The sequence below is a fragment of the Columba livia genome, chromosome 6 (assembly GCF_036013475.1).
Source record: "Columba livia isolate bColLiv1 breed racing homer chromosome 6, bColLiv1.pat.W.v2, whole genome shotgun sequence".
Taxonomy (NCBI): Eukaryota; Metazoa; Chordata; class Aves; order Columbiformes; family Columbidae; genus Columba; species Columba livia.
The window spans coordinates 37766443-37789512 of NC_088607.1; the positions used below are offsets into that span (position 1 = coordinate 37766443).

The following is a 23070-nucleotide window of genomic DNA, read 5'->3' on the forward strand; positions in this document are numbered from 1 at the left end:
GCATCTGATCCTGTGGGAATCCACAGGCAACTGTCCTCTGCACTGCAAACTGTCAGTGCTGCCCTCTGTGTCTGTCTTTTAAGACCCGTTTTGTGTCTTGGAGACGCAAACTGTCTCGTGTCCTTTGTCCCCCTCTCTGGCCCACAGCATCGTCACACCTTCACAATTCCCAAATTCTGCTCTCCTGCCTTCCCCGCTTGTGGCCGTCGCTTCCAGAGACTCACCTACATGCTGCAAACCATTTCTGTTTATCTGACTTTGTTCTTTCTTATTAAAGTCTATATAAAGTGAAAAGGCAACTAAATTCTGATACTACAATTTGATCACTTGTGCTATCACGTGTTGCTGCATTCCCCGTCACCCCTTGAATGTTTGTCTGCTCTTGGTCGAACACTTCAATCACCTTTCACCACACCGTGCCTTCCCTTCACAACATAAAGATGTTTTTCATGTCGAATCGTGCTTTATCTCCTTTACCCACCTCTGCTTTCGCAGTTTCCCTGATAACTGAGAAAAGCCCAGACCTGACATTGTTCTGGGGCCAAAGGCCGACCCTGTCCTTTGGAGAACAGCAGGACTGAGCAATTTGAACGAGTATTAATGGCTGGGGACTCCACTGGCCATCACAACCCGCTGCCCTTCCACTGCCTTCTAGCTAGATTTTAATTAACTACTTCAAAATGTATTTTCTTCTTACACCATTTCCTGTTTTCTTTGCTTGAACTTCTTCCATTTCTAGAGACAACTGACTGCACCCCACTCAGCTTTTTGTCTCCCTCAAAATGCATATTCGTAGGTCAGGAATCGAAACTGTAGCAACTCATCTGCATTACAATGAATACAACGCTTTTATATTTATCTTTCTCCCCAACACGCCTGTATTTCTTACTTGATTTACTCTCTTGAAATGTAGTTTGAAAACTTCCTTAGAGCACCGCCTGCTCTTCAGAACTTTGTGATTTCTGATGTACATCAGCTTACATTTAGAAGACTGTGGAACAAAACCAACAATCAACTGAGTAACCCTCTATATATCTCACAGAATCACAGAATCCCAGAATGTCAGGGGTTGGAAGGGACCTGGAAAGCTCATGCAGAGCAATCCCCCCATGGAGCAGGAACACCCAGATGAGGTTACACAGGAAGGTGTCCAGGCGGGTTGGAATGTCTGCACAGAAGGAGACTCCACAACCCCCCTGGGCAGCCTGGGCCAGTGTTCTGTCACCCTCACTGGGAAGAAGCGTCTTCTCATATTTAAATGGAACGCCTTGTGTTCCAGTTTGAACCCATTGCCCCTTGTCCTGTCCCTGGTTGTCACCGAGAAGAGCCTGGCTCCATCCTCCTGACACTCACCCTTTATATATCTGTAAACATGAATGAGTCCCCCCTCAGTGTCCTCTTGTCCAGCTCCAGAGCCCCAGCTCCCTCAGCCTTTCCTCACACGGGAGATGCTCCACTCCCTTCAGCATCTTCGTTGCCCTATCTAGTGGAAAATTACAGGCACCGGACAAATTAATAAAATATCTTATAAATAAAATAAAATAAAATAAATTAAAAATTGCTACTACTTCCCTTAAAATAGAAACTATCTATCCTAAACAGCCACAGAATGTATAACTCTTGCTGTTATTTCAGTCCTCAATATCTGTAGCATTCTTATCAAGATATCCACTCGCAAGGAAAAAAGCTTCCAAGAGGGAATAAATACAATTGAAAGCAAAACCGAGGGTCCCGGGCTGTGTGGAACAGTCCCCCGGCACATGCAGCCCGCCACTTTCTCCTGAGCCCTAAGCTGTGCAAGGAGCGTTTGCTCATTCTTTGTGAAACAGGGAAAGTTCAGCACAGAATAAATTAGATGTTCTGTTTACAAAATACAAATTAAGCCCTTTTAATACAAACACAGGGTGAGATTTTGTGATTAAACACCTTCCTATAAGCAGATTACAAAAGTATACCCCTGTCTGAACATAATTGCGGCACTGCTATAAATCATGATTTGCTGAAGCGAAACTCTTCTTTTGTTTTTAATTAAACCAGAATTACATAAATTAACCCTTCCATCTGATACCCCAAAGGATGTATTAATCTCAAAAAGAAACCTGAATACTATAATTATTTGCTTTCGGGGGGTCAGGAGTTCAACACTGGATGCGGCAGCTCCAGAGAAGCGGCTGGAAGGGAAGCCCATTTTATCAAATCTCTGTTTTTTGAGAGAAATAGCAGATGCTAAGCCTAGGAAGGTAAAATACAACCCTAACAAGTACCTCAAATGCTGTCAACAAGCCTGCAGCTGTATTTTTTGTTTTATTCAAGTAACTGGTAACCTCAGGTAGGCGAAAAGGAGGGGAGGACTAGAGAATGTGAAGCAAAACTTGCAGCATAATAGCCACCGTGGCACTAAGTAACACAAAACCCACTGTGACAATAAAGCAGTCAGTGCAATCTCAGGGCTAACAGCTAATGAAAAAAAAAGGCAGAGATTCTATTTCTGTTTTACATGTGGAGAGTTTAGCATTAATTCTGTTATTAAGGTAAAGCGGGAAAGTATCACTAGAGAATCTTCACCAAGCCAGCACAAAACAGAGTCACCCAGAGGTGGAGGAAGAACGATCCTCCCGATACACCCTTTTCTCAGGCATCCAAGGAAAAGGTTGCTCAAGCACTTCTCAACATATTTTTAGAAGTCTTAGGCATTAGTTTTTACCTCCGTATGTTCAAAATGATGTGTTAGAATGGATCCCATCTTTACTTGTTCTACTCAAATTCCCTTTGCAACGTAAACACAGAAATCCATTAGCTGAAGACCCTGGGTGAATAAAACTGGCTCACATCAGCTGGACTTCAGCACAGGAATGGGAAATGCATGTATTTTTAAAACAACTGCACCTGTCACCGCCCCGACACTCATTTCCCTTCCTGCAGGATACCTGTCTTTCCTATTTCTCAAATCGGCTGCTTTGATTCTGGCTTCAAAGAGAGAGCTGGTGTTTATTCTCCAAGGAAGGCAAACTCTGTATCATGCCTCTTTGATGTCTTTTTATGTAACTAAAAACCGGAACTTTATGGGGGTAAAATTAAATAATCTCATCAGCAGCAATCTATTTACCCAAATAAAAGAGTTCGTTAGCAGTGAGCAACGTTTGAGCTGGACTGGGCATGAAAGCGGATAAGCCTTGGTTTATATGTGAAATTAAAATATCAAAGAGCGCACTTAGGCTTCTTCTTAGAGGAAGAGTTTGGTGGATCCAACTTTCTCACCATTTCTTTCACCCATACTGAGTGGAGGCCCCAACTTCTGTCTCAGAAAGAGCCAGACCTATGTGAAATAAAGCAATGATGGTTTCTTAGTGTGGTAGAATATTAAATAAAGCACCAAATAATGAGCTCCTTTGATGTGTTGTCTACATTTTGCAGTTAATGACCACAGTTTATGCCTATTCATGTATTTTACAAACATAGCAAGTGAGGTCAATAGAGAAGAAAAAGGCAGCTAAAGGTCACTTTGTAAAATAAATGTCCTGAGTGAAAACCACCCACTGAAATGTTGGATTTCACTGAGCTGAAGCAAAAAGGAGCCTCCAAGAAACAATCTCTGACTCCGACCTGCCTGAAAAGTCCCCGGCACCAACACACAATTCCAAAACCAAAAACAAAGATAAGGAAGGGAATCCCCACATCAACGTCTGAAAAGAAGAAACACTAAATAGTATTTTGAAAGACACCAAGTTGAACCACTTCACTTGAAGTGACACATCCAGCCAGAATGAAAGGGGAACTCCGAGAAAGCCAGCACAGAACGCTGCTGTAATTTAATCCTTATTCCAATATGTTCTCAGGTGTTCAACATGAAAAATGTAAATAAAATACTCACTAGCAATAATAAATTAGAGAACCTAACATTAGCCCACAGGTAACTTGTGATTTCTAGTAAAGAATTGCTAAGCACACTAAATGTCAACATCAAAAAACAATTTGCTTGATTTACTGAAACTCTAAAGCTGGCTACATGTAGTTCAAGAAGGGTTTCTGCCTTTTTCCTTCCTCCCTTAACCTACATAGTTGTCATTAGTAGGACTTTATGGATTTTACCGGTGAACAGAGGGGTTGAAATAGTTTATTAATTACAACTCAGCTTTCTGCTTGAGGCTTTCAATTGCCATTGCCTCTTGGAAATGCTTGGTAGATTGACACACAATGAGTTTATAAAATATCAGGGCAAGAGAAGGCAGTGAGGGAGAGGAAAGCAACTGGGACAGGACAGAAGAGGAGCTGATATAATCCAACCCTCTTCTTGCATTAACAAGCCTGTCGACCAAGTTAAATATCTGCAGGACAGGTGTACAAAGAGCAAAATTACCGTGTCCAGTCTTTAGCTGCAGAGGGAAAAAGAAAGCTTTTTTGTGCTCATTTCTATACTGACCTTACTGCCAAGACTTGCAATACAGGTGCTGTTTGTAATGACAAGTGGAGCACAGTCTTCACCTAAATATCATTAAGAGCCTCAAACATCTGGGTCACAGCTGTCACAACATAATAAATAGCCATTTGTATTTGCTCTGAATGTTGCACGTGCGATTAGCAATGCTTTGTTTTTAAACACTATTTTTCAAGCAAGACTAATACAATTTCTGACACTGCAGGACCTGCAAAAGCTGCGGCCCAGAGAGAAGCCGGGATGTGCTGAGTCCCTGCAGTGGGCCAGGCCTGGCAGAGCTGGCAACTAAAACCAGTCCTAAGCTCTGGCTGCTTGCTCGTACTGCCCCATCCATGAATAATCACCTGAAACAATTTGTCTGCTGGCACTTCTTAGAGCTTCTTGCTCTGAAAAACAATGGCTCTGTAATTCAAGATACAACAGGTTTTTGCCAACTTGCAAGATAAATATTCTGCTTCAAGAAAGACTTGCTTTCAACAATATAGTTACTGAACTACATTTCATTGTCCAAGGACAGGCGTGTGGTATGAGAAAAATGTTCAGAAAAATATACCACAGGCACAAAGTACTTTGATACATCTCTGGTAACTGTGTGTGCTGCATGCAGCTTGTCTTGTTTGTTTTTAAAGTGACTAAAACAATGCAAAAATAAATTCAGAATTAAACAAAGAACTGAAACTTGCCCTCTAAAAATGGCACGTCCTTGTTGACTGCTTCATAAGAATTACTGAAAGAAACGTTCTGCTGCGGAGAAGTACAGAGGTTCTTTCATATCCATCACAAACAACGTACTTTGTGGTTCGCAGGTGCAAAAATGAATAGACCGAATACATATTAAATTCTAATGCCAACGAAGTGTGCAGTACAGAGTTACTGTCACAGTTTTTGAGTTCTTTATCAAACTGAGGGAGTCAGAAGTTGCACTCCAAGGACTACACTGAATGCATTTAGCATTTCTTAGTGGAACTACAAGCTCTCTTCCCTCCTCTGTCATGCTTTTCTTTTTGGGTCAAGTCATTAATTCTCATGCACAAAATAGGCTATTTCAATTTTCTAATTATTTTTATTTCTTTAAAATCGTTACTGTATTCAAATAGCTGGGATCACCTTGGGGTGGAAAGGCTTGTTTCTTGGTGTACTGGCATGACAGGGAGCTGCATAACCAAGAAGGGAAAGGAACAAGACATTAAGAGCCCAAACGAAATGCTCCAGCAAACCAACCACACCAGGAGCACGGGCTGGGCTGGAATAACATCAGCACTGGATCAACCCCAGGGCTTCCTTAGGAATTTCTGTGGCAGGGATAACCAGACTCGCTGACACCTCCTACCCACATTCCGTGCAGATCTTCTTCAACTGGTGAACAGACTATTTGCAATGTCACTGTCTCATGACATTAAGAGATGTGACAAAGACTATTCCTTAATCAACATCTAAGGATGCTATCATCATCTCATGACTTTGTTTATAGTGGTAATTAAACAAGCTAAACGCATTCAACAGCCTAAATGCAGTATAAGCATGGAACCCAAATCCAACCTGCCCTGCTCCTCCTGTTCCCCTTGATCTGCCCTCCCACCTTCCAGCAGTGATTTCCCATCCTCACTCAAAAAACCTGTCAAGACTTCGATTTGATAAAGTCCATAAGACAGACTAAGCCAACAAAGCTTGAGCTCCTTTCCGGTACTTCTGCCTGGAAAATCTAAATGCTTAAGACTTCTCAGATTCTCCCCCAAGTACAAATATTCACGTTGAAATTCTTGTTAACTTTGCTGGAGAAATCGAAGCTGGGACAGTTATAAGACTGTGTGCCAGGGCCCCAAAGCACAGCTGTCAAACAAGACGTCACAGAAGATACATAGAAAAGCAAGCTAGTTCAGCATATGTATTTTTATACCTAATACTATTCTTCTTTGGGCCATACACTTGTTCGGTCTCTCCTGCTTATATATGTATACCGAGAAGAACTATAAATAGCATAACAAAATTAAATGGAAAGGGCTATAATCTCCACAATGCTCTAAAATTGGCCCATTCTTTTTTAAAGCTCACCCTTAAAAATATGTTTTGCTGTTTCTCTGCTTAAACTTGAGATCCCAAAACTCAAATGAAACAAAAAACCTAAAGATTTTTCTTTTTTAAAGGCCAGTAAAGGAGTATTTTGTATCTCAACTACCAAAGCACACAGCAAGGGACCTAGAGAATGTGTTTTGTATCTCAGTACTTGTCTCTCCCATCCCCGTCCCTCGGTTTGAGACAGTCTGCACAAGCACTGCTTTGTGCAGGTGAGCACTGCCCAGCTCGGGCAGCGCACACCGTGAAAGCCTCGTGCTGGTCTCCATCTCCGAACACCTTATATTCCCCAGGCCCTTCTGGCAGTGCCACATTAATCTTCAGGATCTATCCAGCAACAGAACAGGATCTGAGAGACACTTTGCCCTCTTGTCCCAGGCCTCTTCGCTATACCAAGACTTAAACTGTGTTTGTGTACTACCACGGAGCTCCAGTGCAGACATGAGAACATCTTTCCATTTCAATCGAATACCACATGCTTTTAAGTAACGGTTGCTCAGCATCGCATGTTTTTCACGGCATGTAAATAAATGATGTTATGTCCAATTTATACCATTAAAACACATGCTGTTTTAAATTTCTGAATACTCCACGTTGGTTTTATGGCATTGTTCTACAAACCACTGTTCATGGAGGATAAGTTGTTGCCACATTGTACTTTCAAATTTCTGTTGCCACCTGTTGCTAATGACACTGTGTTACTACTGTGTTACTACTGTGTACCACAGGCAATTTTCTGGGTGCAGGAGACCCTCTCCCATTTGAGACATGGGACAGAACTGCAACAGAGCAGGTGGCTGTTCCCCTTCTTAGCCACCTGCTTCACACAACAGCCATTTACTGTGAGAAATAACTTAGAAGAGTTATGAAAATATCCAGCCCCAAATGAAACCCCTGCGCATCCACAGCTCCGCGCAGCCTAGGATTTCTGCACGCTTTCGCATTTGGGGCTGGCCTGAATGTCTGCTGTTAGCAGCATCTGGAAAAAAGGCTGCAGAATGAATTGTCTAAGCAAATTACGTGTCTGGAAATATCTGTGACATTTTCATCCTAGAGATATTACTCACCCTGTTTTATAATCCAAGATGACCTCAAAGGTTTCCCAGAGCTGTCCCTCACTCCCGGCGGAGCTGCGGCTCTTGGGAACACACAGGAACTGCGCTGGATGCCACAAGACCCGAGTCTCCAAACTATGCAGCCCCTAAACCAGCCAAAATCCAGCAAGATTTGTTTCTGAGCTCAACAGGAGCCAGAACCACTCACCTTGCTGCTTTGTTGTAAATCATTATCGTGCCTCTGATCTTCAGGTTCTGTCTCTGGGAGCTTAGGTGAGGGCTGCTCCACAAACCCTGTGAGCATGGGGGTTGACGCTAATTCCTTACAGCATTAAAAATGAAAGCTTTCCTTAAAAAACTAAACAAAAAACCCAAATGTGCGCACAGCATCCCATGAAAGCGGGCAGGAATGATGCACTATGCTAGTCAAACGCTGGAATTTCTTACCAAAACTCTGCCAAATGCACCCTGAGCACCCTGCTCAGGTACCGGGAGCAGGGACCACGCAGCCAGCTAACCAGTTAAAGGTTCCCAAATTGCAGGAAATACCCAATTCCAGGCTGCACTGTTAACGACCATAAAGGTTGTGTTGCCAGTACTAAGCGACAATTTGTTGGCAAATCATGGCCATGGCATTGAGCACAGGAGCCGCAACTCAGGAGAGAAATCCGTGCCTCATCAGAGCCGTGCACAAAGGAGGGACTAAATCTCAGAGCAGGAAAGCTGACTGGGGAGAAAAAACAACCTCGCTGGAGTCCTGCTTCCATTCAGGCAAAAAATAAAACTCTCTTTGATTCCAGACAAATCGATTTAGTCAATTCTTGGTGCTTGGCTCTGAGAAATTGCTCCAAATACTTGAGTCATTCAAGTAATCTGAGGATTATCTTGGTCTCCATCTACATAAACAACCCAGCAGCATTTTTAAATACTGGTCAAAGAGAACTGATAGAAAAAGCAGACCTTTAAAATGGTAATGAAAGAGAAAGACAAATTCAGATGTAATCCTATTATATTTCAGTCCAGTACTGTATTTCTGGCTATAAAACTGCTGAGAATGAATGAGCACCCACGGCAATGTCCCGATACCTGCGGTCGCTCTGCACCCACACGGCTGAACGTTTCCCAGCATATCCAGGCTGGGTCACACCAGCCAGGCTGTTCTTTTGCCTTTCACCACCTCTGCCCTTGCCTACAGATTCTCTGCTGCATCCTCAATAACCTCAGCTGAGATTGGCAAATTGCATATTTATGTAGTGATTAGAGCCTTAAGCAGGGACGACGCCACAAAAAAAGCAGCAGTGGCCTGACAATCTATTGGAGATACTTAGTGCTCCGTTTTTATATTAAAAAAAAGACTCAGTAAGAACCAACAGTTCCAAGAGGATAGGAATTCAGTGGAATGGTATGTATTTATTCTGATGCGTACATACAAATTTATATATGAAATTATGAAGCTGTCTTTTGTAAATCCTAGATGAGCATGTGTCAAGAAACTTAAATGCAGATATAGATGCTGCACGTCATTTCAAGGCACCCTATCATTTTCTGTCAAGGTACACGGCAATGTCCTTTATTATAGGAACTTGCGCATAATGGAGTAACGGTTGTCACAAGTACACCCTGTGCGAGGGCACACGTACACATGTGACACCCAACTGGGCAGCACTGGGACATCGCTTGTCCAGCTGTCAGCTTGTTGTCACCGCAGAGGTGGCTTTGCAAGGGACCCACTTACAGAAAACAGGCCACAAACAGCCAGTCGCTGCTCGGCAGCTGCTTGGTGAAGTTCTCCATGAGCTGAGGGATCAGCAAAGGGTAACTGCTTCTCATCTACCTCTGCTGCACCAGTCAACCAAAGCATGGGGATTTACACTACCCTGTCATTACGCACAGGCATGCATAGACGGAGTTGTATAGGAAACCCATCTGCAGGTATAATTTATGTTAAGAACAATGTATTTGTGGGAAAGGTATATCCTCTGAGACAACTACCTGGGGAAAATGAGAACAAAATTGGACTTTCCTCTGTTACCTGCAAACATAAGCTCTGACCCAAAAATCAAACAGACTGCAACCACAGAATCATTTTGGTTGGAAAAGCCCCTCCGGATCATCAAGTCCAACCGTTCCCCCATGCCCGGCACTGCCCCATGTCCCTGAGAACCTCATCTCTGTACATCTCCTCCAGGGATGGTGACTCCAGCACTGCCCTGGGCAGCCTGCATCCTAAATGTACCCATCCGACCTTCCTATCTTCTCATGCTGTTATTACCTAGTGTTATTTGGAGTAATTCTCCCTAGCTATTTCATTACACTAATTTCTGTGACCATAAGCTCCTTTAAGAAGGCAAATGCTTCAGCGCTCCTCCCTTGTTTAAATCTCACAAATCTCATCAATAATAAAACATTTTGCTATGAATGACAATCTGCAGTGGCTTATTTGCACATCAAGACTTTGACACCAAGAAAGACAAATTCTTCTGTGATATACCAAATCCCCGATCAACTGGCAAATTAAGAAGAAGAATGCAAAGCCGCAGATCTATGTAAATTCATCTTCCATCATCCACAGCTAAGTTTCAGAACCTGCTAACTAATTCTGGGTGCCCACTTAGGCACCAAGCACTGGTGAACAGAGCCAGCTCTAGTTATCTACATGGCTTTGCTTGTGCCACTGTACAACTGTGATAGCTGACAAGATTTCTCTCGTTCGGGGAGTATAATTTAGGAACAAATGCACTTTGGGGAGGCACGGTCCAGTGCTGAGGTACAATTCCACTAAAGCTCGAATTGCAGAGTCTATAAAACTCTCTATAACTGTATCTTGAACAGGGGAAATAAATTCACAGCTGTACACAGGAGAGACAAATCATGAAGATAAGTATCTTATATAAATCTATAGAGGCTACGTAATTACCGCATCAGAGACCCATGATTTATCTTGTTCTTCTGTTGAGGACAGAGATACTGATGCATCAAGGGTGTCTACAAGAGCGCTGCAGTTCAGGTCAGACACACACTTGTGAAGTGACTGTCCTCACTGTCCCCACTTCATGGCACACCGGTGTGCGCTGCAGAGCTCTGAAACGGGATTCCTGGAGGATTAAACTACGAAATGCAGGCATGACGCAGCCGTTCCAGCTGCCGAGCGACCAGGCGACAGCCAGGCCACACAGCATCTCTTGCACGTCCTGCCTGGATGTTGGGTCCCCAGCGCCGAGCATTTTACCCTGGACACACTTGAGTGCGTGTCCGAGATGCCCCGGGGGCTCCTTGCTGGGCTGTGCCTAAGGATGCTCCTCTATGAATTTATATTAATTTCTTAGCTTGATACCAACCACTAGTGGGTGCAGCAAAGCTTGAACTGAAGTCTTGCCGTATTTTGAAGACAACATTCCTATTTTCAGCTGTGTTTCTCCAAGAAGCGAGGTTCACCTAATCACACCATGCCACTGCCTTCCCGTCCTTCCCCAAAATATCTGGGATAGCAATATTAAAACTATTAAGATGCAAATCACTTCACGAAAACAGGCAGAGGAGCGCGACTCCCAAACATCCCCACAAGGCAACACGCCGCAGATTAAACTTCGTGTTCATTAAATATAAGGCGAGTCCACTGAAGAGAGTCGTTCCCAGTCTCGGGGAGAGGCAAATGCCTCGTGAGGGCACCCAGAGCCCCATGGGGAGACACAAGGCCTAAGGACACCAAACCCAACTGGTTTGTTATTAAGAGCAAGACCTGAAGCACTTCTGCAGTTCATCTGTAAAGATATCTCCCCCTGAAAATGCTTTTAACAGAAAATCCTGAAAAGGGATAAACGGACAAACATTTCATGCACTGATAATTCATGCCAGAAGTCTTATCACCTGTAATGAGGCAGGTAGGCTCTTTTAGAGGAAGGTCATATAGTTACTTTTGTACTCACACAAGCTGGCACTGCCAGTCATTATATTAAAAACTTCATTTCTCCCACCGTAATTTTTTCCCCTTCCTAGTGAATGTGGAAAATGGCATTTAGCTCTAGGAGCATCTATGCAGTGATTTTAAAACATCACAAGTCAGAGCAGAGCGGCACCAGCCAGAGACAGTCATTGCTGCAACCTTGTTTTCCCTTAGTCTAATTTCATTTGCAAAGACCTCTAGAGGGCAGTGAATAAAAGGAAATAAAGTACCAGAAATAGCCATAAATGTTAAATACAAATTCAAAAATTGGGATCTCATCTAATTACTTCCTTGTATTGAAAACCTTCCAGGTAATTCTATGGATTAATGGATTACTGCAATGGGATTTTTCCAAGCCCAAATCCTCTGCTCTCTGGCAGACTTTGTGGTAGCGCACTTCCCCAGGCATTTACTTTTTGCAAACAGAAATCTCTGTCTTGCAGCTCATCGGAACAAGCAGCAGGCCGGCTGACTGCCGCGCTGCTCAGAAAGTCACACCAAGCCACGGAAAAGGGAAAATCCGCTTGAGTAAAGCTGACCTGTTTACCCAATATACAACAGTACAACATTAATGTTCAAGTCAATATCAAATCAGCCAGGACCTACAGCAGAAGGAAACCGCTCAGATAATTCCTCTTCAGTTTTCATGCAGGTACTGGATGTAGAATCAGGCGTAGTACTAATAACTTCACCATACATTTGACCATAGCATGTACAATTAACCCATTACCAATGGAATATGTAAAATCTGGGATAATAAATGAAGCACGGCATACAAACCCATTACAGTAGATACACTTTGCCTTATCTTGCACAGTAAGAGTATCAATCAATACAGCAAGAGCCCATGTGATTGTATCATTTCAGCTATGCTTTGGTAACTCTGATGGCTTTGTAAACGTCGCACAATTCTGAAACTGGCTGTGCAATCACCATGGGCAGAGCTGTCCCCACCTGAAGTTAATGCCCTGTTTATTTCTGGAATGCAGGGTAGACCCGCAAATGCACCTAAAACCACCAGAAACTGAGAGTGCAACAAAATAATGCCTGAAAATGCGTGTGGCACACCGTGATGCCAGGGCTCTGAGGCATCAGGATGAGCTAACCTCCTTGCAAACCTCCTCCAGAAAAACAGAGAAACCCAGAAGAGCAGGTCAGCAATGCCTTATCCTTCTTTCCAGACTCCCGGCTGATTCACTGCCATTAGAAATTGTCACTGCTCCCGACAACTCAGACACTCATAATCTACTCTGACCTGCTCCATTTTTTTAACCTTGTTTGTCATTTTTTCTCATTTTCCTGCCCCTGAAATCTTCTCATCCTTTTTCCAGTGTTTTCTGTTGTATCAATTCCCTCGTATTTAAAAGGGCTAAAGAGCTAATGTCTGCAATTTGCGCTTGTGCAGATACACACTTACAGGGACTCCTGAGCCGTCTTCATGCTCCAGCGCTTTGCTGCAGAGTCACGGAGCCACAGCCTAGAGGAAGGAAAAATTGGGAAATGTTATTCATGCTCTTGTAACAGAATGCAACTAAATAATTTGGTTATCATCCACTGTACAGGAAGGTGGGGACAGCAGCATGTTGTGCTGTTGATGGAGCCTAGAGGAACATGTTTTCTCTCGGGTTAAATCCGCTTTGGGTGACCGGTCTCTACCTGCAGACTTCTCCTTTCTGTAGAAGGAAATGGGGAAGGCAAAGCGAGAAAGTAAGAAGCCACAAGGGAAAAGAAAAGATCGGTGCAAACAAGAAAGAACAGTAAGAACTCAAAAAGGAGCAAGAACAAGAATCAGAGGTGTGGCAAGGCCATGTAGTAGTAGTAGCTTTGGCTGAAAATGGCCCCAGGCAGGTCATCAATATTGTTACATCTTTATCAGTCAGTAAAGACGCCTACAGCTGCATCCACCCACAGAACGATGCTGCACGTCATTAACGACTGCACTCTGTCTTTCAGAAGCAGCACTTTTATTCTTTTAAGCTAAAACAGGTTACGCTGCACCCTTCACACTAGCTGGATTGTGGTCCCTTTGGCAGGAGGTTGCTTCTCTTTTACCACGCAGGTCTTGTACTGATTTCTCAGTTGCACATGAGTGCTCTTCAAAAAGATTAAATTGAAGCCCATCTTTCAAGCAGCTCGAGAAATCTTTGCCTCCCAACCACAAGGCAAAAGAAATGGATGCGAGGTTGAATCCCCTGTTTGAGCAGAGAGCCCCGGCGCAGTCCTGACTCACGAATCCTAATCAGACTCCTCGTTACAGACACAGCATGTCTCATCTAAACACACATAGGCTGTGTTCTCGCAACAAGCGAGATAAAACAGCACATCTGAATCTGGAAATGGTGCAGAGATGTGGGAGCAGCACCCTGCCTGTCCCCAGCCCCGCAAACTGGAAAGACGGGATGTTAGAGGCACAATGCGGATTGCCTCTGCTGGTGTATCTTCTCAATTACATGCAAGAAGCTTGTGCTCAGGTGTGCGTCAGGAAATCCCTACCCCAGGCACAGGGGCTTCAGCAAAATAAACCAGTGACCCAGGCAGAATTCAAGCGCCCTCTCCGAGCAGATTAGGGAAAGCAGCAGAGAGAGCTGCGACTCTTCTGTCTCTCCCACTGGAAAACAACCATGTAATTGAACACAAACTAAGGGAAGGTGGATTCTTCAAAGAAACGATTTGCTTATGTTTTGCTCCTCTGGGAGTAATTCAAACGCTGTGCTGGAATGCATGCCAGCATTCACATGAAGATTTTAATTTCGACCAAGAATTAAACATAAAAGGAGACGTCTCAAACACAGATGCAGTTTTGTGCAAGACCACAAACCCAGACACAGTTACGGCTCGTTACAGAACATGGTCAGTGCAGGCGCTGGGAGCTGACAGGTCTTGCTCCATCTGCCTGGCATTCCCTGGGACTCCCTATAGCCACGGGAGAAGAGGAAGGGAGGAGAGGGAGAGGAGAGGGAGAGGAGAAGGAGAGGAGAGCGAGAGGAGAGGGAGAAGGAGGAGAAGGGAGAAGGGAGGAGGAGAAGGGAGGAGGAAAAGGGAGGAGAGAGAAGGGAGGAGGAGAAGGGAGGAGGAGAAGGGAGGAGGAGAAGGGAGGAGGAGAAGGGAGGAGGAGAAGGGAGGAGAGAGAAGAGAAGGTCTCTTTAGCAAGAGTGAGTGTACGAGATCTAGGATTTCTCTCTGCCTATAAAAATAGTTATTTACAATTATGCAAAATCACGATGAACTAAGTAAATGAGTTGCATAGCAGCAGAAAACTAGGTCTTGCTCCATCCGCTTGGCTACTTAGGCCACTGGGAAATGACAGATGCTATTATGAATCTGCTGTTGGTAGATCAAGGAGGTGGTAAATCCCTAGGGAGGGAAAAAAAAAATAAAATCCAAAGCTTTGGAAAAATAATCCCAGCTCCATTTTTGCTCTTTCTCTCATTGGCAAGTACACTGAGAAGCGCCTGGTAAGCACAGCCATTATGCTCATTAAAAAACAGAAATAAAACCCTCGAAAATACAATGAACTTAACGGGACCAAGAGAAGGTTTCACTCTCTCACCAGCAGCACTACCATGCTAAAACTCCGACTGGAGCAAAATGAACTTCTGCACTATGATTTACAGTTTTAAGGAAAATCCCTGCATATTTGCATTCCAAACCACATGAGTACCTGTGTGTACTGCTCACTACCCTGAGGATGTCCTCCGCAGGGTAAAGCATTAAGAAAACCTCAGCTTATCCAAGCACAGGACTATTGGTGTCCCTTTGTCTGTCGGCTTGTTTCCTTCTCAGCCATACAGGTGTTTTTCCTCTCGATGCTCAGTGCTGGTCTGGGTATCATGACAAAAGCAGGGTCAGGGATTCCATCTGAACGGCCTCAGAGCAATCGCCAGGTTGGTTGCGACCTCAGTAGGACATGAAGTCCATGTCCTGCTCCAAAGACACGATCAGGTCTTTCATTCCTGATCCACGTTTGTTTAAAGCACTCAGAGAGATATTTAATGTTAATATATCCATATATATTCAGTAATATGGGATACTGTACAATGTTCTCAGGCAAACTATTCACTAGTTGAAGTGTTAATGCCCCTTGTCTCCCCAAATATCTAATACAAACCTTCCTTATTGCAATTTATACCTACTAATGGTACGCCAACCGTTACGGAAAAAAAAAATCAACTATCTTCCTCTTTGAAACAGCTTTTCATGCAGTGGAAGACTGTTTCCAAATCTCCCTCATTTCATATTCATATTGAATAATATTGATTTCTCACTGCAGGGTGTATTTCCTAGACTGGCTGTCCCACAGCTTTCTTGTGGCACTTCTGATTCATATTTAGCTTTTTTCACCATCCTTTCCCCTCCTTTCTCTTCCAATATAATCCTTAGCTCTTCCTTACTTTTTATTAGCTTTGAGGGTGGGATTTTTACTGAACTCCACCCTTATTTTTATTTTCCTTTTCTATTTTCCCCGAGACCGTTTCTATAACTTGCATACACTGCCCTAAAAAAGCACCTGCACATCACAAGTGCTACAAACACAGCGCCCAGGCACGGCTATAATCAGCCTCTCTTGTAGAAGATTTTTTGAAAGACAGAGCTCACCATCTATATCAGAAAATATCTTATGAACAATCCTGTGCGTGACACACTGAAACTCAGCAGCAGACCAAAGCTCATAGATAGTGAGGAACAAAGAAGAGACCTGAGCTGGTTAAACGTTATCTCTGCTGAGGTGATAAGATAGTGAATGTCACCAGAGTGCCAGACAGTGCATGGACAACTGCGAATGACTTAGCACCTTGGGGGGTGGGATGCGTGATTGCATTGTATTAACCAACCATATGTCTGTTGCTACGCCTGAGCCTGCTGTAGAGAATATAAAAACCGTGCCAGCAGTTTACTAAATTCACTTTGATTGCAACCTCATATTGAGTCCGCGTCTCTGTCCATCTCCGAGCCGGTCGCTGCACTCAAAGGACCTCATCGCAACCCCCTTTTGCGAGCTTTAACCAAGCTCACTCTCCTCGCTCTCCTTGTTCTTTGAAAGCCTTCCTCATGCTCACCTCCGAAGCAAAGCAAGACGGTTGCGCTGCTGCCAGCTTCTGGACTGCCCTGGGTTCAGCCAGAAATGGAACCTCCCATCTCTCTCCAAACCGGCACCTGGACTGGCCCAATGTCTTTAAAAAGCTGTCTCAGCTGCAAGTGGCTCAAGGAGATATTACTAGTATTATTTAGGGTGAGTTCTCATACTTAATCTATTTTTCCTTAAATAGGAAACAAAGGATAAAAGAAAACTTTATCAAAAGTATCAATAAAGAAAGAGAATAAATCTGGCACCCAAATGAAGCACTTCACAATTTAAAAATCCAATAATTTAACTCGGTCACATTCAGATTTTGTCATAGCATATTACATATTTCCCTGAACCAGAATCCCCATGGGAGCCCCTGTGCACCAGCTGGCAAGTGAAGGAGCACAAGTACAAAGTAGTGCATGTATGAAGCCGTCAAACTGAACACCGCAATGTGACCCTGAAACCTAAACCTGGCTGGAACATTATCTGTGAGGAACGAGAAGAAATTCTGGTTCTGTACCGGTGCTCCCCAGGGAGACAACCTGTCCAGTTTGGGACTTACTCATGCAGGCAGAGGGGAGAATATTCAAGAATGACAGGAGTACTAAGACATTTGTAAAATACAACCTGTGAGCAAAGACTGCAGAAAAAACAAAGGTCTAATATCAATAATACAACTAATCCAACAAGACAAGCTGACCACGGGGGCCTCACCCAGCAGAACTCCCTGCTATCAAACAGCAAGACCACTGCAGACGCAATTTGTGACGCTGCTATCCAAACAAGCAAATAGAACAACCTTCTTGTCTTGTTTGGGTCAGGATTATTTACACATACCTTGATTTTAGCCCCATATTGTGGGTTTGCTTCGTTTGTTCACTGGCACGCAGAGCCTCCTGGAATTACAATTCGCTCAGTCCTGCTGCTGGAACTGGTGTCAGGGACGTAAGGGACAATCAGGAAGAAGCAAGAAGCCAGCAGGAGGGCTAGGATGGTGACAGCAGCTCCAGAAGCAGCGAGCAACCAGCAATCTGTATCCCAGAGAGTGCTGCGTGAGACCAGCTTCTATGCATACGAGGTTTTATCCTGTGCAACTGCCTTTCTTTTTCCCAAGTGTGTAAGAGAAAGTTACAGTTGGTGCAGATCAGTTGGGCACATCACGAGACTTAGCTGTACAAGCAACAGGTCACCAGGACTATACTTGTCCAGGGTGATTTCTCTCCCTCCTCTTAAGTCTGTGGGGTTTGCATTTATCTTCCTTCAGTATCTGGTCAGGAAACAATGGATTTTACTGTGGGGCTCATTTAACTACTTTATAGCCTGTACACAAACTCTTGGTTTCGTAAGCAGGAGCTAATGTAGTGGCTTGCTACAGCCAAAAGGGCAAGGGATTCTCTGGCTTTCTTTGTATGGTCCTGTCTCCTCCCCCCAGGCCCTGGCATGTGCCAGTTCAGCTGTTTGAAGCCGTCTGTGAAGGTGCTCAGCTGGTGGACACGGCAGGAGATTGGTCACCTGAAACAGTGAGATGAATCAGAGGAAAGAACGGGGAACAAAGCAAAACCTCTCCCTTTCAACAGCGAGGAGATGTTAAAATTGCATCCCTCCTGTGAAACGATAGTCCATTGTTATAATACAGTTTCCCCTCCAGTTAAGGTGGTGGATGGTACCTTTAAACAGGGAAAAAAAAATGTGTTAGGCATCTAACTCCAAGGTCATATGTGATGGTTAACCCCTGCTCCATCAGCATAGCTTCCAGTTCTGTAACAGAGCTGCATGTAGTACTGTTCCAGTGCTGGAACTGGCCTGGAAAAGCCTTTGAGGAAAGGCTGTCACTTTATAGTCACTGGAGTTGTTCAGGATTATTTCATCTATGTGGTGTTCATGTTCTTTTCTTGCACTGTTTTATTTATCGAAGTTACAGTCTATGTCGATGAAGTGCTACTGGCTCCTCAGTAATGAAGGGGAGGAAAGGTTGTGTATGCACAGCTTCAGTGGCCAGATTAAATGATGGCCCGTCCTAAAACTAGTGCAGAACCTTCCAGTAGGGCTGGCGGAAGCATGTAAAATGTAATTATACAATTGGTCTTTGTCACCTTCAAGAGCAATGATGTCTTTATCTAATGTATTTTCTGTGCATGTCTTGGTCTATTTTGTCTTTTAACATCCTAAAAGTTCCTGAAAAATCCAAAAGAAACAAACAGAAAAGAACAGAGGGACACACCGTGTGAGATGTTAAACTAAGGGTATGCATGTTCAGTTTGTCTTTGTGTTGGAATGGCTGCTGTTTTGTGTTTCTTCAGGAAAAAAAGACGAGAGACTGGAGATTTTTCTCCTTGCATCATTTTCTGGTGCTAACTTATTTCTCTTCAAAACGAATCGTCTAGCTGAATCCTGGTTCCAATCCTAGAGGAAGACCTGCAATGCTGTTTTAAGGAGCTGCTTACAACAGCGAGCAGCTACACATTTTAAGCAGGTGGTTTAGGTTCTTTCATGTCAACGCTTCCCACTGACAATCACAATTTAGACTGTGAAAATATTCTCACAATGATGAGGTGCAGCTTAGGAGATGCTCTGAAATCATGAATACACGGCTCACAGCCAGTGAGCCAGCCTGCAAAGTGTCTTCCCTCACGGCACAGACTGTCAGTGGACTCCAATGCCCTTTGAGAGATCTTGCATTGATCCTGAGTGTCACTACCAAACCACCAAAGAGAATGGAAATTTAAAAGTCATGAAATAAATTGGCTAACTCTTGGCACATGTCTGGATCCCAAACTCTTAAGCTACATGATAGTGAAATTCAATTTAATAACTTTCTCACTAGAAATAAACTAATCACAGAATCACAGAATGTGAGGGATTGGAATGGACCTCGAAAGATCATCCAGTGCAATCCCCCCACTGGAGCAGGAACACCTAGCTAATATTTTACAGACAGTATCACCCATTATAACATAAATTGCACATTTAAGCAAAACTATGCTGATGTTAAAAAAATCATCTTGTTTTCAAATTCTACTTAAGAGATAAAAAACCGAAAGTATACATGGAAATTATCACCAGGAGAACAGGCAAATTCCTGACCGTGACGTCTCTCACACTGTACCCTCTGATTCACCTCTGAAGGCTGTTTGGACCATAATAAAGATGCACCTTTGAAAGTGCTCTAATTATGATGCCTGATGCCACAACCTGATCGTTAAAGGCTGAGTTTAAAATTCAAGGGCAATGCAGTCCCAGGTAGAGTTTGTGGTTGCAAAGTAACACATTGGTAGGGTAAAAATGACTTGTAGATAGAAAATAAGGAAGCAGCAACTTCAAGGGCTTTGATGTAGTTTGTGAAGCAAAAGCACAATTAAGAAATGGTTTATTTCAGCCCACCCAAGTTTAGTGGCTGAAGCAGATCTTTATGGTTATCGACCTGTAATGCCAATGCAGCTGCCTGAGCTCTGCTGGCTTTTAAAGGAGAATAAACACTCTCTCACTCCACAGCACTTTTCTGCACAAAGGCTGAAGGAGGGTTCACCAAATCACCGCGCACGAGAAGGATGAAGCTTTTATGTGGAGCTCCAAAAGCTCGGCGGGAAAAGAAGGCAGCAGGCACCGGCCCATACACCACGGGCACTGGGAAGGACTCTCTTCATGCTTTAAGGCAATTCATTACTGCAAGAACTGAAGACAGACCAACTCACACTGGAGGAAAAGCAGCTAGAGAAACATCTCTTACAGCCACAGTGAAGTAATTAAGTACATCAGCTTGCTTCAAGGCTAGTTTTCCTGCAAAAAGTAGTGATAAAACGACTGTTTAAAAACCACTTCTCTCTTTACTTTCTTGATAAGGTGCTTTCATAGCAGCTATACGCGCACTGTCTTTCTGGGGACAGCACAGATAAGGACTCTCAATTATTTCACAGTTCTTAAGACATATTGCTGGAGACTCTAGAAAATGAAACAGAGGTGGAATGGGGTTCAGGCCCTGCCAGGACTGCCCTGAAAGAACAGTGGCCTCCAAGGAGGCACCTTTACTGGAAGATGGACCTCACTGGAGAGCTCACGCGATGACACATGCAGTGTATCAGTCAGGAACTGAACTACTGCTCTCCCAAACCTGGCATTTGACTTGGCTGTCAAGTGCACAACATCTAATAAAAGGCAGTGGGCTGTTTCACTCTGCTGACTTGCAGGTCTCAGAGATCGAAGGAGATGGTGTTGGCTCTGCCTTGATATTTAGGATGGAGACTTGCCAATAACTTTAAAGCAGATGAATATACATGTACTCTGTAAGGCTCTTTTTTCTAGAAATTTAATAAAAAGTTTCAGGGTTGAGGCGGGGACAGGGCACAGATTGGATAAATAAAAGCTTGAGTGTCCCACAGAACATGAGATTAGTCCAAGACGATGTTCAGAAAGGGCGTGAGGAGCGAGCTGAGTCTGAAGGATTCACCCACGGCCCTGCGGTCCAGGCTTTACTGCCAACTCCTGCGGGTGGACAGGGAGCAAGGGCAACGTTCTCACATTACAGCCCACGAGCAGAGCATGGGGAAGGGTCACCAGCCCTCACATCAGATCTGCTGCCATCTTCAAGCACCACTCTGCATTGCTAAGGAAGATGAAAGGCTAGAACTCCTGTCTTTCGATAGATGCAATTTTGGAAGTACTGTGTTCAAAGTCTCCCATCTGGGATGCAAGAAAAACAGGATGTTGTGCCTCAGCTTCAGATTGATTTGGAACGACTCCCAGTACAGACCTGTCTGTGTGTGCTTAAGGACGTGTAACAACAGAGGGTGTTTTCTGAGCCCTCTCCGAGGATTCAGGGTTCACCAACAGGTCAATGAAAGCGAACTGTGGCTGCAAAAGCAGGGTTTGCAGTGACCATAGAGAATTCAGAAGCTGTGGGTCTTACACAGCATGATTTTATAAACAGTCTCATTTAATGAAATACTCATTCTGAATTAGTCACTGGTCCCTGAATGTCATAAGCATAGAATAAGCTGGGAAGCCTCTAAATAAAGTTTTATCTGCCCAGAACAGCAATAGTGGGTGGAACAACTTGTCCATACCTCCAAGAAGCTGATCTAATGGCAATATGGAGAACAATACAGTACAAGGTTGCTCCGCAGGGCCACATTGCCATGACACAACCACCTTGTGAGCTGAATCCGAGCCAGACTTGTCCTCTCCTAATGGCACCACACATCTCGGTGCCGAAGGCTCTTTCATTGACTGTCGAAGCTTAAGAATCACTCTTACGCATTGGTATTTTCCGTAGCGAAGGCTATGCCAGCACTGTTGAGTGTCTCGATACAAATCTGTTCAAATCTGAGAGAACCAGCAGTGTCAGGAAGCTTGGGGTCTGATGTTCCTCTCCCTTCTCAATGTCATGCAAGACTTTACCACCTTTCTTTAGGGTCTCTGCTGAGCCCGTGTACAACAAGAGGATACAGAGCTCTGTGCAAAGTTCTCTGGATCCCCAGCCTCCCTGCTCTGACATTAAAACTACCATTAAACTGAAGCCACCATAGGGGTGCACTAGCGATCCTGGTTACGCCAAGAATAAGTTTCTAAAGGTTTGTATTGGACTTGAAAGCAGCTTGGGCTAAACCAGGAATGCAGGCAGTGTGTCTGTCGCTATGGCTGGTCAGAGCAAACTGCTGGGCTTTCTGGCTATCACAGAAGCTATAGAAACACAGAGGGTCTTCAAAGGGCAGAGCTAATACAAGAAAAAGCCACCAGTTTTTCTCAGTTTTCTGTGTCAGATGCTAGCACTTCTTGATTAGAATTCATGGTGACTCATATTCAAAGGTCTGCCTCTAATCCCTAAAATACTATCAACACCGATAGCTGGTTGCAAAGATGCTTTAAGGCATGGTTAGAAAACTCCCCAATAGACATTATTTTTTTTCCTCTTTAATAAATGTAGCAGATTTTTCAACATTTTAACTCTCCCTTTCCATAGCTCCACACTGGTATGTTACAGCAGCCATCGCTTACGTTATGCATTGATGGCGAATTTCTGAGAGATATTATCCATTCTGTTACATTACACAGAGAAAAAAAGAACTCTGCTATCATAACTATAGAGACTGTTGATTTACACCCAAATAACCGATTTGTCAAGCTCGCAAATGTCAATCTGCATTGAGGCAAGAGGCCGTGAAGTTCTTAGGCAGACACTCTCCTTGGGACTGAAAGGTCAGTGTCTGTGTTATTTATTCCTATTGCAGCAATATTTTATTCTTAACTTAGGGAGAACTTTCTCACTGTCCATGGAAACAGCCACTGAAGGTATCAGCAAAGACAAGTCAGGACCTCAGAGCAAGTCAAATAAAAACACGCCACAGAATTAATTTTGTTGAAGCGCAGACAGAAACACGCTCAGCAGTGTAAGAGCATCACAGTCAAAGGAGGAATGCCCATTTATTAAGGCAGCAAGCCCAGATTTGGCTGCCAGCTCTTCTTGGGGAGGTCAAAACCACCAAATCCACTAAAGACAGAC

General features: G+C 43.8%; 1 protein-coding gene across 3 annotated transcripts in view; it reads right to left on the bottom strand.

Annotated features, from left to right (window-relative positions):
- The window catches only part of PCDH15 (protocadherin related 15), a 695403-nt gene that overhangs the window by 376729 nt on the left and 295604 nt on the right, over positions 1–23070 (bottom strand). For all 3 annotated transcript variants that reach the window (XM_065068175.1, XM_065068168.1, XM_065068170.1), the window contains exon 6: positions 12924–12983. The gene's annotated coding sequence lies outside the window, so the exon portion shown is untranslated. The remainder of the gene's footprint in view (positions 1–12923; positions 12984–23070) is intronic.